This window comes from Phycodurus eques, chromosome 5 (genome assembly GCF_024500275.1).
Source record: "Phycodurus eques isolate BA_2022a chromosome 5, UOR_Pequ_1.1, whole genome shotgun sequence".
NCBI lineage: Eukaryota > Metazoa > Chordata > Actinopteri > Syngnathiformes > Syngnathidae > Phycodurus > Phycodurus eques.
In genome coordinates, this window is record NC_084529.1 from 20,310,864 (window position 1) to 20,324,540 (window position 13,677).

Sequence of the window (13,677 nt, forward strand, 5' to 3'; positions counted from 1 at the left end):
TTTCCTCCCAAGTGCTGTAATTCCAATTTACTGTATTTTTTTTTATCTTAAAGAGGGTTTGCCTTATTTATTTATTTATTATTATTGTTATTTTTTTTGTAAACCACCGTGCCTGAGGAAGAACAACATAAGAAATAGAAGGAATGACTGAGGTGTCGTCAATCATTTGCCATGCACTCGCGTGCACACTCACCCACATACCCCCACAGTCTCGCACTGATGTGTATGGTTGGGCTTCAGGAGTTTTTCTGACTGTTTTGGAATATTCACCTCTGGAAAAAAAATGGCCATCCCTCGTTTGCTAATAACTGGGCAAGACTAGCAAACCGAAGTAAAACAAAGGGACCTCAGGCAGCTGAGAGTATTCAGAAGCCATGCGGAATTAGCAACGTTTATGTCGCAAGTGACGTTATTCTGAATTTTACATTTGTCACCATTCAGTGACAAATTTAGTTTTTTCACTCCCAAGCTGCACAATTCCAATGTTTTTTTTTTTTAACCCAAATGACAGAATTCTGTTTTTTTGCGTCAAGGCAACATAATTGTATTTTTGTGTGTTATCCCAAGTGCCATAAATCATTTTATTTTTTATTAAAAACAATTTTCTCCGATGTGACGCAACTCTGTTTTTGTTCCCAGGTGACCAAATTCTAGCGCTCAAGTGGCACAATTGGGATATATTTTACTTATAAGCAGTGGCATTCCAATGTTTTTGGCTAAGAAGTGACCCGATTCTGATGTTTTTTGCAACCAATTGACAAAATAAATGTTATTTTGCTCCCAAACGTTACAATTCTGATGATTTTTCCTCCCAAGTGACACATTTTTGGGGGGATTTCCAGGCTTCACAATTGCAATGTGTTTCGCTCCCAAATGGCACAATTCCCATGTTTTTTTCCCCTATTAAGTGATGCTATTCCTGTTTTTTTGTTTTGTTTGTTTTTGTTTAGTTTATTGTTTTATGCATCCCATGACAGAGTTCCCATGTTTTTATACAAAAGCACATGCTGGTATAAAGTCCAAAAAATCAGGAAAGGCAATAAATCAGAATTGGGCACTTAGACCTGCAGTGTAAATCCAGCCTTTTTACCTGTTGTACAATCCTTTGAATGCAAGATGAAAAGATGACAGAAATGAGTTTTTTTTCCCCCCTTGTTGGCCATAGATCTCGTGTTATGAAAGATTTTTCAGTCTGAGTCAAAGGTGCAAGTTTTAAAGGTACGAGCAAAGTGATATTTACCAGCGCTAATAAGCCGGCAAGAGCCCACCATCCTCCCTTCAAGTTGTCACTGCAAGGTAAGCTTTCGCAGTCGTACAGTGGGGATGATTTAGCGTTAAATCTGTCTGCTACTCTTTTTTTTATTTTTTTTAAGGAGGGATATGTTGGGGTGAGCGGCTTTTTATTCGAAGCTCCAATTTCTCTCTGAGAAGATTCTCTCTCTGCCTGCTCACTTCCTGGCTGCTGTGAAATGGGATTTTCTTTCTCGTTTGTTCGAGATTTTCCTTGCCACGCAGTGAGGTCATTTGAAATGGCTTGAAAGTTCTGAAAAAACCCACAATACTAGAATTACGATTTGGTGGCGGTACAGGAGTAGAGCGGCGCAAAAATAAAATTGATTTGCTCTTCCTCTTGTTTTGAATTAATTGTTCGGGAGTTGACTTTTTTTCACTTTCTGGCAAATGAATTCAGGCATGTTGTCTCTTTACATTAAAGCATGAAGCGGCCGGCCGGTGTAAGTGGAATCAATCCTTCAGTTGGTTGCCGTGGAAACAGGCCTGTTGTGGATCCAAGTGCCTGCCACTCTGCCAAAGCCGCTGCCCACCTCCAATATAGCCCACAGGCCACTCTATGAAAAAATGGCTTGAGGCCAGCCACTTTTCCTCCCTGTCATTTTCTATACGCACACACTGACTTTTAAAGTATGTACACTGTGAACCCTCCCGCCTTGTCATGAATTCACCTTGGTATTAATTTTTTTTGGTTGTTGTTGGGATTAAGATCTAGGAGACCTGGATAAGCTTAAAGATGATGTAATATTTTTCCAAGAAGGGATGACAACCATACACAAAAGCATCTTACACAGTGGTTGTTCAAAGAGTACTTCTCTGAGGTTCTCTTTTATACATGTGTAAGTCACAGCCCACTACCTTGAATCACAAAACATGGACTATGCTCTATCTCAAAGCCATAGAAAACAAAGTCTGTCTTTGAATTCACAGCACTCCTCACTCATTGGTTAAATCCATGTCACATGATCTATGGGCCCCGTGTTGTCAGCCAGGGTCTGCATCCCTGTCATTGCCTTGCAAATGTCTTGGTCAGCTTTTGATCTTTTTAAGGAGATTTTTGGCAATTATTGGCAAAGTGGTTTGTTGGATAGGTGCAGGATGTTCCAGTCGTCCCGGACAAGGCGTGCGGATGCATGTCTCCAAAAAACGCCTGTGTAAACCCTATCAGTGTCCATCACTGAAGGAAGAGGCTTCAGAAAGCCCCCAATATCTTTGGGACTTGCAAGAGCAGGAAATCCTGAAAGTGAGCTGCAGGCAAAATGTCGAGCCAGACCATACCTAAAAAAATTGTCCTTTAGAAATTGATAATTTATTCACTAGTTGTTGAAAAGAAGCAAATATAGACAACATACAAGTCTCTGAATGTTTTATACTCAGCTCAGCCCAAATACAGTGTCCAATAAGGTAGGAGTGAAAATGTGATTTGATGCCAGTGGTGCTCCAACAGAGAATGATTGCAAGCCAAAATGGTGTCTAAATTGTACCCAGATTTTAAGACAGAAGGTCACTACTGCATTTTTTATGTAGATTAGTAGCCGATTGGAGAGGTGAATACAATAAAGCCTTCAAAGACACCTGACAAGTAGAGTTTGCTTCCATAACTAATCACGATGGAGGGACCTCAACATCCTCATCTTGATCCCAATAATTCAAATTCCTCATGTTAGTTGCCCAGTTTTAATATAGGAAGTTGGGTAAGGCTATTCCACTCAAAAGCTTGGGCCTCTGAAGCGTGAACGCTTAGCCTAGGAGGTTTCTTCTTCCAAATAAAATCTAGAATAAGGCTGTCTACCTTCCTAAAAAATGCAAGGGGAAGTAAGTTTGGAATACAATGAAATAGATAAAGAAAGCGTGGAAAAGCATTCATTCATTCCCATGTCCTGATTCATAATAACTTGGCCCAGTTCTACCACTACAGTGTGCAGTTAGCATCAAACTATGCCTACAACTTTTAAAATTACATTTTGTACTTTTTCGTTGGCATTTTTTTATTTTTTATTTATTCATTCAAATTTGTCCATATTATTAACAATACTCTTTTCTGTGGTGTGTCAAATTTACAAGATATTTTTTTGGGTCAGTTTAATGGTCCTTCAATCTCTTCCAGCCCACCAGAAAACCTGCAATGTTTGTGTTTTTAATAAAGAAAAATAGCACTACATTGTATAAAATCATACTAAAACATAATACGAGATTGTGGGAATAAGAAAAAAGAACTGGTTTTATAAAGTATAATTATTGTACGTGCTGGAGAATTAGTTTTTTGGATGTGTTCCTTGAAGAGGCGTGACCTAGTGAGTGATGGAGTCGCTTCGTTCAGTGTGAGCATGTGGGCGTGAGTTTTGCCTTACAGCAGCTGTTTTAATTTGTTCTCATTTTGTATTTCTGTGTTTGACTGCTTGTCCCATTCAGTAAACGGATGAAAGTGCATGGGCAAACTGTTGCTCTCCTTGTCCACATGTGAGGGCATTGGTACATTAATTTCTCCATCCATCCATTTTCTGAGCCGCTTCTCCTCACTAGGGTCGCGGGCGTGCTGGAGCCTATCCCAGCTGTCATCGGCCAGGAGGCGGGGTACACCCTGAACTGGTTGCCAGCCAATCGCAGGGCACATACAAACAAACAAACATCTGCACTCACATTCAAACCTATGGGCAATTTAGAGTCTCCAATTAATGCATGTTTTTGGGATGTGGAAGGAAACCGGAGTGCCCGGAGAAAACCCACGCAGGCACGGGGAGAACATGCTAACTCCACACAGGTGGGACCGGGGATTGAACCCGGGTCCTCAGAACTGTGAGGCTGACGCTCTATCCAGTCGTCCACCATGCCGCCCATTAATTCCTCCATTTTATTTACATTTTTTTTGCTACTTCACTCGATTGGTGCTGAATCTGAAACTCACTTGTAACTAAACTTTTGGCATGCAACACAAAGCAAAAAACAAACAAACAAAAAACAACAACAACCAAGCTATGGCTCATAAGTCTTAAAACCGGTAAATTGGGGCACTTGTAAGTCAATGTAGCACTGTTTTAATATAGGCAATTATAAACATTTTAAGGGGAGGCCATAGGGGCTCTTTGGATGAATGGCTTGAGGCCACATTTCTCTCGTGTTGTCATTTTCTATATGCACACGCTGCCTTTTTAAAGCACGTATGTGGCGTATGTGGCTTTCTGCCGGCCGTTTGAAGATCAAACAAGGAGCATCTGCATGTTCTTGTAATGGGCCTGTGGCTTACCATGCAAACTTTTCGCTCGCCTGTCCCTTCATTTTCTCCTCCGCTTGTTCCGTCCTCAAACTCCAGTCACTTCCATCTATGTCTAAAATCCCCCCCCCCCCCGCCCCCAAATGTCATCCTCCAACCATCGCCACCCCTCCAAGTGTTGGTTTGGTGTAGCCGCGCGCCGTCGCTCGACTAATGTGTTTGCAGCGGCGAGCTTAATCACATCCCTGTAAGCGCACCTGTGCAAACAGATGTCCGCCGAGACTGCCGTGCTGTTCCTCTTTAGGGTGGAGCGTCTGGTTATGGCGGCCCACTGCTCGTCCACACTCTCCCGCCTCGCTGGTTTTCTGCTTTTTCCCCAGTTGTCAGGCCCTAATACCCAGGAGAGCCCACAGTGGAATCTGGTAGGAAGCTTCAGTCCCTGGTGCTTTACCTACTTCCCAAAAGTCTTACACTTTTCAAGATAGATACCGTAGCTAGCTTGCTTGATAGATGGATAGATAAATTAATATTCATAGACTTCCTTGGCCTTGGTAGTAGACCGACTCTTGTTCGTTTTTTTTGTTTTTTTCTATATTACTGTAATCAGTTAATATCAGCTATGTTTTTAGATGAGCTAAGATGAGGGCTATAAAGTTGACACAGTGTCGAGAAACTTTGCATGCAGAAGCAAAGGCATGACATGAAGACAAAGTGGCCGTCATAAACAACGGTCCCTACACTTTTCAAATGTCGCCTGTGTGCGAAGACAAGCGGGAATACATCTGAGACTGTTTCACTTAATGACCCGAAATAGGTGACAGCTTGGTTTACTTAATCTCAAACAGCATTTACTTTGCCTAACATTAGCCTCAAGGCAAGATAGTGGAGATATGTACTGTATGTAAAGTATGTAACCTGTTTTCTAACGTTGCTAAGCAGTCAGAACAAACACGGTTGTGTGGACTGATTATCTGGCCGGAAATTGTGGATTTGATCGGTCAAATCCACAATTTCCGTGTTTTCCTCGTCAAATCCTCAGTCTGCTCACCCTTATGTAAATGGAAAACCATTGAAGCCCAAAAATTACTGTATTTGACTATTTTTTACATTGGCTAGCAATCTAATTTGTATTCACACAATCACGAAGGACCGGAATATCACGCGTGAACCTGAAACATGGTGGCTACGGCCGTGTCCAGAGGTGCGTGATGTCATGGTAAAACTATCGATTGGTCCATCCAGTCACCACACTGTAGATAGAAAATCTCCCCATGCACTGGGAGAACATGCAAACACCACACGGATGGTCTCACCTGATATTCGAACTGAGAACCACAGACCTGTTGAGGCAGATGAGCTAAATTATATTTCACCATGCTGTCTTTGTTTTAATTTTGTTTTGTTTTATTATACAAACATTAACTTGACGTACCTAACTTGACTGTTACGTGTGCTAAATTGTTACTTAACATTGCTTGTCAGGCTGAGGCGTCCTCACAGGGTGAGTAGTTTTGTTTAGTGTTTTATTTTAGTCTTGAAATTAGAACAACAGTGGTTATGTAATGGCTTGTGTTCATCTTACATTGCATATTCTTTGTATTTTAATATGAAAATGAGGAGAAAGTTTGCTCAAAGCTCGGTGATGTTTATTTATAACGAGTCACCAAAATCAAAAGAAATTTGATTCCAATTTATTTGCAAATCAATATTTTAGCCTTTTAAAAATATTTTTTACATTTTTTTTTTTTTAAGACAGACACTGGTAAACATTGGCTCTGACCTTTACAAGACAACCTATCCGATTATGAATGGATTGCTCCGATATTTGTCATGCACAAGAGCACTAGTCAGGACATTTAATGCTACTATGCTCTTTAACAGCTTTAGTCAATATAATGTGTTGTGTGCATAATTACGCACCTTATGTGATATACAAAGCATATATTTTATTTTAAATCTGTGCTTTAGCTTAGGGGAAATGTAGAGTAACATGCACCAGTTGGTGTAAGTGGTTTGCCAGACAAACTGCACATGGTAATGAGTTAACCAGACAGAATGATCGGTATTAGCGAATTTAAAGGAGGCAATCAGTGCACCGCTGCCCCCCAGAAGAGAAGGATTACGTGATTTCCATCCAGCTGTGCTTTCCCATTTGCCGCTCTAACACCCTCTTCTGTCTCGGCACGACACATTTTGTAAAAACCCCGCTCGAGCTCGCCGCCCACCTCCCTGACCAGAGGTGCGTGCCACCTGCCGCAACGTCGATCCCCCGTCCTGATTAAATAAATATGGAGTTTTCCCTAATCGCTCTCCAACCATGTAGACAGTTTGGTCCTCAAATCCTGTCCTCGCATTGCTGTATGAAAAACATTAGCAGTTCCATTAGCTTCACCCTTGCAGAGCTGGAAACCCAACTTTAGTGGGTATAAACATACTGAATATTAACATATTAACTGATTTATTTATTTATTTTTTAATTGGAAGAGACGACAAGGTCCAAACGGTCACTGTGTGATCTTACTGCTCTTTTAGTTTTTGATGTACTCAAGATGACCAACACAGCATACCATACACATAACTTACTTACTGACAATCGCTAATCTCCCCCAGCAAACCAGATGTATGTAGTAGTTCCAAGACTGACCTGTGAGAGGCAACACAGTGCCAGACTGCGGGAAAATACAAAGAAGAAAGAGTAGTAGGGCGGCGTCACAGTTCTGAGGACCGGGGTTCAAATCCCGGTCCCCCCTGTGTGGAGTTTGCATGTTCTCCCTGTACCTGCGTGGGTTTTCTCCGGGCACTCCGGTTTCCTCCCACATCCCAAAAACATGCATTAATTGAAGACTCTTGATTGCCCGTAGGTGTGAATGTGAGTGCGAATGGTTGTTTGTTTCTGTGTGCCCTGCGATTGGCTGGTAACCAGTTCAGGGTGTACCCTGCCTCTTGGCCGAAGATAGCTGGGACAGGCTCCAGCACGGCCGTGACCCTAGTGAGGATGAGCGGAACGGAAGATGAATGAATGAATGAATGAATGAATGAAAGAGTAGTAATAAAAGAAGGAATAGAAGAAGCTAGGCTAACTGTTAACTATACTGTGGATGCAAACTCTTCTCCGTCAAGTCTGACTGACAAGTCTGACACAACACAAACACTCAACACAACCACTTGCTTTAGAGAGCGTTCTTATTGGCTATAGTTTCCTTTCCGGTAGCAATCATAAGAATTTTCAATTGGAAATATTGAACAGGTTTGGCATTTAAGATTGTTGGCACAGACTGTTTTTAAAGCAGATCGGGTAAAAAAAGAAAATCACTCTTAACACACCCCACACCACAGGATAATCAGTAAGGATAATCTTTTAGAGAGACCTCCAATAATCTGTCCTTAGTTGGCGTTGATAGGAATGAGTGACAAATTCTCAAATTACGTCCGATGATTGGTGTGTGTGACCCCAATCTACACAGATACCAACCCTGATTTCCGAGAATGGCTCCGAGGCGTAAATCAATTCAACTCGACATAATAGGCATCAAAGGATGGATTTATTTTACCAGTTTAGACGCCCCTTTCTGATTAAGTGACTATATCCGATTTTTAACCACATTTCGAAGTGACCTGATTCAGATCTGAGTTTATCCGATTTCATGTGCTCTTTTCTTCTTTACACTGCCATAACGCATTTCTGAATTGGGAGAATGTTAGCATTTTGAGCTAGCATTAGCATTGAATTATCCATCCATTCATTTTCTGTACGGCTTATCCTCATTCGGTTTGTGGGTGATCTTGAGCCTATCCCAGCTGACTGGGCGAGAGCCGTGGTACACTGCGGATTGGTTGCCAGTCAATCCCAGAGCACATATAACCAAACAAGCATTCACACTTATATTCACCCATGCAGTATGGACAGTTTAAAGTCTTCAAGGAACCTAATTATGCATGTTTTTGGAATGTGGGAAGAAGATTTGAGTGCACAGAGAAAAAACACGCAATTACGGGTAGACCGTGAGATTCGAATCGGAACCTCAGAACTAAGACGTGCTAACCGCTTGAGCATTATACTGCCCTGCATGGCATCATTCTATGGCTAATACAAGTACAATTCTTATCTGGGTGGAGATGGCAGTTTTTCAGATGATTATTGAGGTATTCAAATGGCTACGCGAAAGACCGAGGAGCTTTATCAGGGTTAGGTTTGGATTTTGGAAATAGAACAACACAGCTCCCTTCAGCCACTCCTCCATTCTATACTGTACTGTTTTTGGTCAGTCTGCATGGCTTAGAGGACATTCTCATATCAGTTTTCCTTATGAGAACACATGGAAAATACATTCAGATGCGTCCCATAAATGGGTCCCTCCTCTCCATCCCATTTCCAGCCTCTGTCCACCTCTCATCTGTCCAGAGCAATGATCTTATCTCTTATCTCCACTCTGATCCCTGTGTTATTTCAGGCACATAGGGATTGCTTAATGATCTATTGACCTGATTCATCGATCTGTACAGTCCGCCACAATGGACCATCTCCTAAAGAGGGGGCTTCTAACCACCACCGCCTCCACCACCCCTCCTGCAACAAATGGCTGCTCTTTGCCTCCCTGCTCCACCACACACTGAATGCGCTGCCTCCTAAGGGCTCCATGTCGCTTTGCTGTCTTAACAGCGTTTTGCTGGCTGAGCATTGCATGGTAACCCAATATGCTTTCCTCGTAATAGATATTCATATGGAATAAGGGCCTTGCATGTTTGAAATAATGAGGTCCATGCATCTAAGTGGAAGCCCTTGAAAACAGATGGAGTCTTCTGCTCCAGGCGCAGGACAACCACAAAATATGCCGACGTGTTTTATTCCCCGTCGCCTAGTTCCGTATGCTGATTACACTTTTGTGCTCTTGTTCGGCACTTGAAATGGGTTCTTGTATGGAAAAAGGGTTTGTGCATAAAAGTGATAAGGTGTACATAAAAGTGATAAGGATATTTTACTGACTATCGTGTGGGAGCACATACAGTAACTTGCTTTTCTCAGTTAGCCATGGCTGGTGTTGTTTTATTCAAGTATGCCTTTATTCTATGTTTAATCAACTTTTCTCATGTTAGCATTTGGATTGCCTCCTGGTATGTTTAAGAAAATAATAATTTATTTGTAGACAGCCCAATGTGTGTGCAACAGCTGCTGTTGTTGTGACATGATTCTTTTCAAGGGTGAGACGTGAGGGATTTGCCAGACACTATACGCGCTGTGTTTAATTAACTCAGCCAAGGAGGTTGTGTTTTTTTTCCACTGGTCTCCGGAGAAGAAAATGTAATGTTTGAGTTGCGGCTATTGTGCACACAAGCCACTGCATCCTGCAATTTAGTGCTTTATGAGGATACATTTTTGCTGATAAGATATATGGGGGATTTTATTGAGTTCTAAACAAGAGATCAATAAATATATTTACTTTTACTTCCTCCTCTTCTACGAATCAGTTTAGTGTTAATACATCTTGTTAGTGTGTTATATTTATCATTTGTTTGAACCTTTGAACAGTTGCTCTCACTGTAGTTTGGATGCTAACAACAAGACTACCAAAAGCACTAAAGCAGATCTATAAGGATTTAGCATTTCACCCTGTAGTAAAATACTCTTTTTAAATGAGAATTGCAAAAATTCTAACATGTTAACTGTTGGTGTGCTAACATATACCGCTTCAGCAATCTGAAAACACAAAGTGCGAAGGCATGTTGGTAAAGATTTTAGACCATGCCCTGTACCATTCTTATGAGAACTGATCAAATGCTAACATATTTACAGTTGGTAGGCTCAGATACAGCAAGACCTGAATAGGTACTATTTAAAATGAAAATTGCAAAAATGAGAATTAGAGATAGAGGTAAGGCAGATAAGGATTTAACGTTGTGCCTTGTGGTCAGATACTATATTAAAAAAAAAAGTATTTCTAAAATGCTGACATGTAAACAGTGGTATGCTAGGGCATGGGAAAATGGCAACCTTAGCATAAAAAGCGCTGAGGCAGATTCACAAGGATTTAAATCTTGCCCTGTAGTCAGCTTCTATTTCGAATGACTATTGCTGAAATGCTAACATGTTAGCAGTTGGTATGCAAACATACAACCAAACCTGAGTAGGTAAAGCACTAAAGTAGATTGATAAGGATGTTAAAATGTGCACTTATCATTTTGAATGAAAATTGCAAAAATGCTAGCATGTTAACAGTTGGTATATTAGGAATGAAGAGAGAGAGGAATTTTAAGTCTTGCCTTTTAGTCTGGCATCATTTCAAATGAAAACTACTAAAATAACGTGAACAGTTGCTTAGCCCTGAAATAGCTAAATTACCACAATTTCTCATGTATAATGCAAAAATCCACAGCCCCCAAAATTGTCAAGTCAATAGTGAGCATTATACATGGGTATAGGGGGAAATGGAAAAAAAACTTTCACATTTTATAAATGTATGCCGCCATCTAGAGGTTATGAAAAAGCCTAACACTTTAATTCCAATATGCCACCGCCACTTAGTTTATGAGAGGTGTACACGTTCATTCTAATATGCCACCGCCACCTAGAGGTTATGAGAAAAGTGTGCCTACACTTTCATTCCAATATGACAGGGGTACGTACATATGACTGCATATATGTACAGTTGTGCTCATAAGTTTACATACCCAGGCAGAATTTTTGAAATATTGTTTTTTTTAAATATGACTGACTGAACAACAACAACCATCATTCATTTCTTTAAGGTTATGTTTTGTTTAATGATAATGCTTTTCTGAAATGCTTGACACTTTAATTTGAATCCCATTAAAATAAAATTAAATGTGTTTTGCCTGATCCTTCGTTTTCTTGAATTGTACACATCTTACAAATTCTGCCTGGGTAATCAAACATATGAGCACAACTGTGTTTTCTCATTTACTCAATAAAAGTAGGGCTGTGAATGTCAAAATAAGAGCACGTAAATAAAAAGAACGTACTACGTGTTGAAATAAAGTGCTTAACTTCAGAATAATTATTTGAAAAAACTAACAAAATACAGATAATCATGTTTTCATCATATGGGTAGAAGCAAAATCATGCATTGTAATAATGCGTTTTACATGGGTAGAAGGGTTTTCCAGAATTTTTAGCTCAACTTTGGCGGTGCGTTTTATACATCCATCCATCCATCCATTTTCTACCGCTTATCTGGGTCGGGTAGCGGGGGCAGTAGCTTTAGCAGGGACGCCCAGACTTCTCTCTCCCCAGCCACTTCATCCAGCTCTTCCGGGGGGATCCTTTGGCTGGCGTTCCCAGGCCAGCCAAAGGACGTAGTCTCTCCAGCGTGTCCTGGGTCGTCCCCGGGGTCTCCTCCCGGTGGGACGTGCCCGGAACACCTCACCGGGGAAGCATCCGGGAGGCTTCCGAATCGGATGCCCCAGCCACCTCATCTGGCTCCTCTCAATGTGGAGGAGCAGCGGCTCTACTCTGAGATCCTCTCGGATGACCGAGCTTCTCATCCTATCTCTAAGGGAAAGCCCGGACACCCTGCGGAGGAAACTAATTTCGGCCGCTTGTATCTGGGATCTTGTTCTTTCAGTCACGACCCACAGCTCATGACCATAGGTGAGGGTAGGAACGTAGATCGACCGGTAAATTGAGAGCTTCGCCTTTCGGCTTAGCTCCTTCTTTACCACAACGGACCGATACAAAGTCCGCATCACTGCAGACGCTGCACCCATCCGCCTGTCGATCTCCCGTTCCATTCTTCCCTCACTCGTGAACAAGATCCCAAGATACTTGAACTCCTCCACTTGGGGCAGGATCTCATCCCCGACCTGGAGAGGGCATGCCACCCTTTTCTGACTGAGGACCATGGTCTCAGATTTGGAGGTGCTGATTCTCATCCCAGCCGCTTCAGCTGCGAACTGCTCCAGTGAGAGTTGGAGCTCACGGCTTGATGAACCCAAAAGAACCACATCATCAGCAAAAAGCAGAGATGCAATACTGAGGCCACCAAACCGGACCCCCTCTACGCCTCGGCTGCGTCGAGAAATTCTGTCCATAAAAGTTATGAACAGAATCGGCGACAAAGGTCAGCCTTGGCGGAGTCCAACCCTCACCGGGAACGAGTCAGACTTACTGCCGGACATGCGGACCAAACTCTAACTCCGGTCGTACAGGGACCGAACAGCCCGTATCAGGGGGTTCGGTACCCCATACTCCCGAAGCACCCTCCACAGGACTCCCCGAGGGACACGGTCGAACGCCTTCTCCAAGTCCACAAAACACATGTTGACTGGTTGGGCTCATCCACCCCCGGGGCCCTGCCACAGAGGAGCTTTTTTTTAACTACCTCGGTGACCTCAAACCCAGAGATAGGAGGGCCCGCCTCAGAGAACCCACGCTCTGCTTCCTCATGGGAAGGCGTGTCGGTGGAATTGAGGAGGTCTTCGAAGTATTCTACCCACCGACTCACAACGTCCCGAGTCGAGGTCAGCAGCGCCACATCCCCACTATACACAGTATTGGTGGTGAACTGCTTTCCTCTCCTGAGACGTTGGATGGTGGACCAGAATTTCCTCGAAGTCGTCCGGAAGTCTTTCTCCATGGCCTGACCGAACTCCTCCCATACCCAAGTTTTTGCTTCAGCGACCACCAGAGCTGCAGTCCGCTTGGCCAGCCGGTACCCATCAGCTGCCTCAGGAGTCCCACAGGCCAAAAAGGCCCAACAGGACTCCTTCTTCAACTTGACGGCATCCGGGGATTTCCGCCACGACAGGCATCGACCACCTTACGGGCACAGCTCTGGTCGGCCGCCTCAGCAATGGAGGCGCGGAACATGGTCCACTCGGACTCGATGTCCCCCGCCTCCCCCGGAACATGAGCAAAGTTCTGTCAGAGGTGAGAGTTGAAACTCCTTCTGACAGGGGATTCTGCCAGACGTTCCCAGCAGACCCTCACAATACGTTTGGGCCTGCCACGTCGGACCGGCATCTTCCCCCACCATCGGAGCCAACTCACCACCAGGTGGTGATCAGTTGACAGCTCCGCCCCTCTCTTCACCCGAGTGTCCAAGACATGCGGCCGCAAGTCCGAAGACACGACCACAAAGTCGATCATCGAACTGCGACCTAGGGTGTCCTGGTGTCAAGTGCACGTGTGGACACCCTTATGCTTGAACATGGTGTTCGTT

The 13,677-nt window shown here is 43.1% G+C and overlaps 1 protein-coding gene across 1 annotated transcript in view; it reads left to right on the top strand.

Annotated features, from left to right (window-relative positions):
- plxnb2b (plexin b2b) overlaps nucleotides 1–13,677 on the top strand; it is a 219,094-nt gene that overhangs the window by 83,887 nt on the left and 121,530 nt on the right.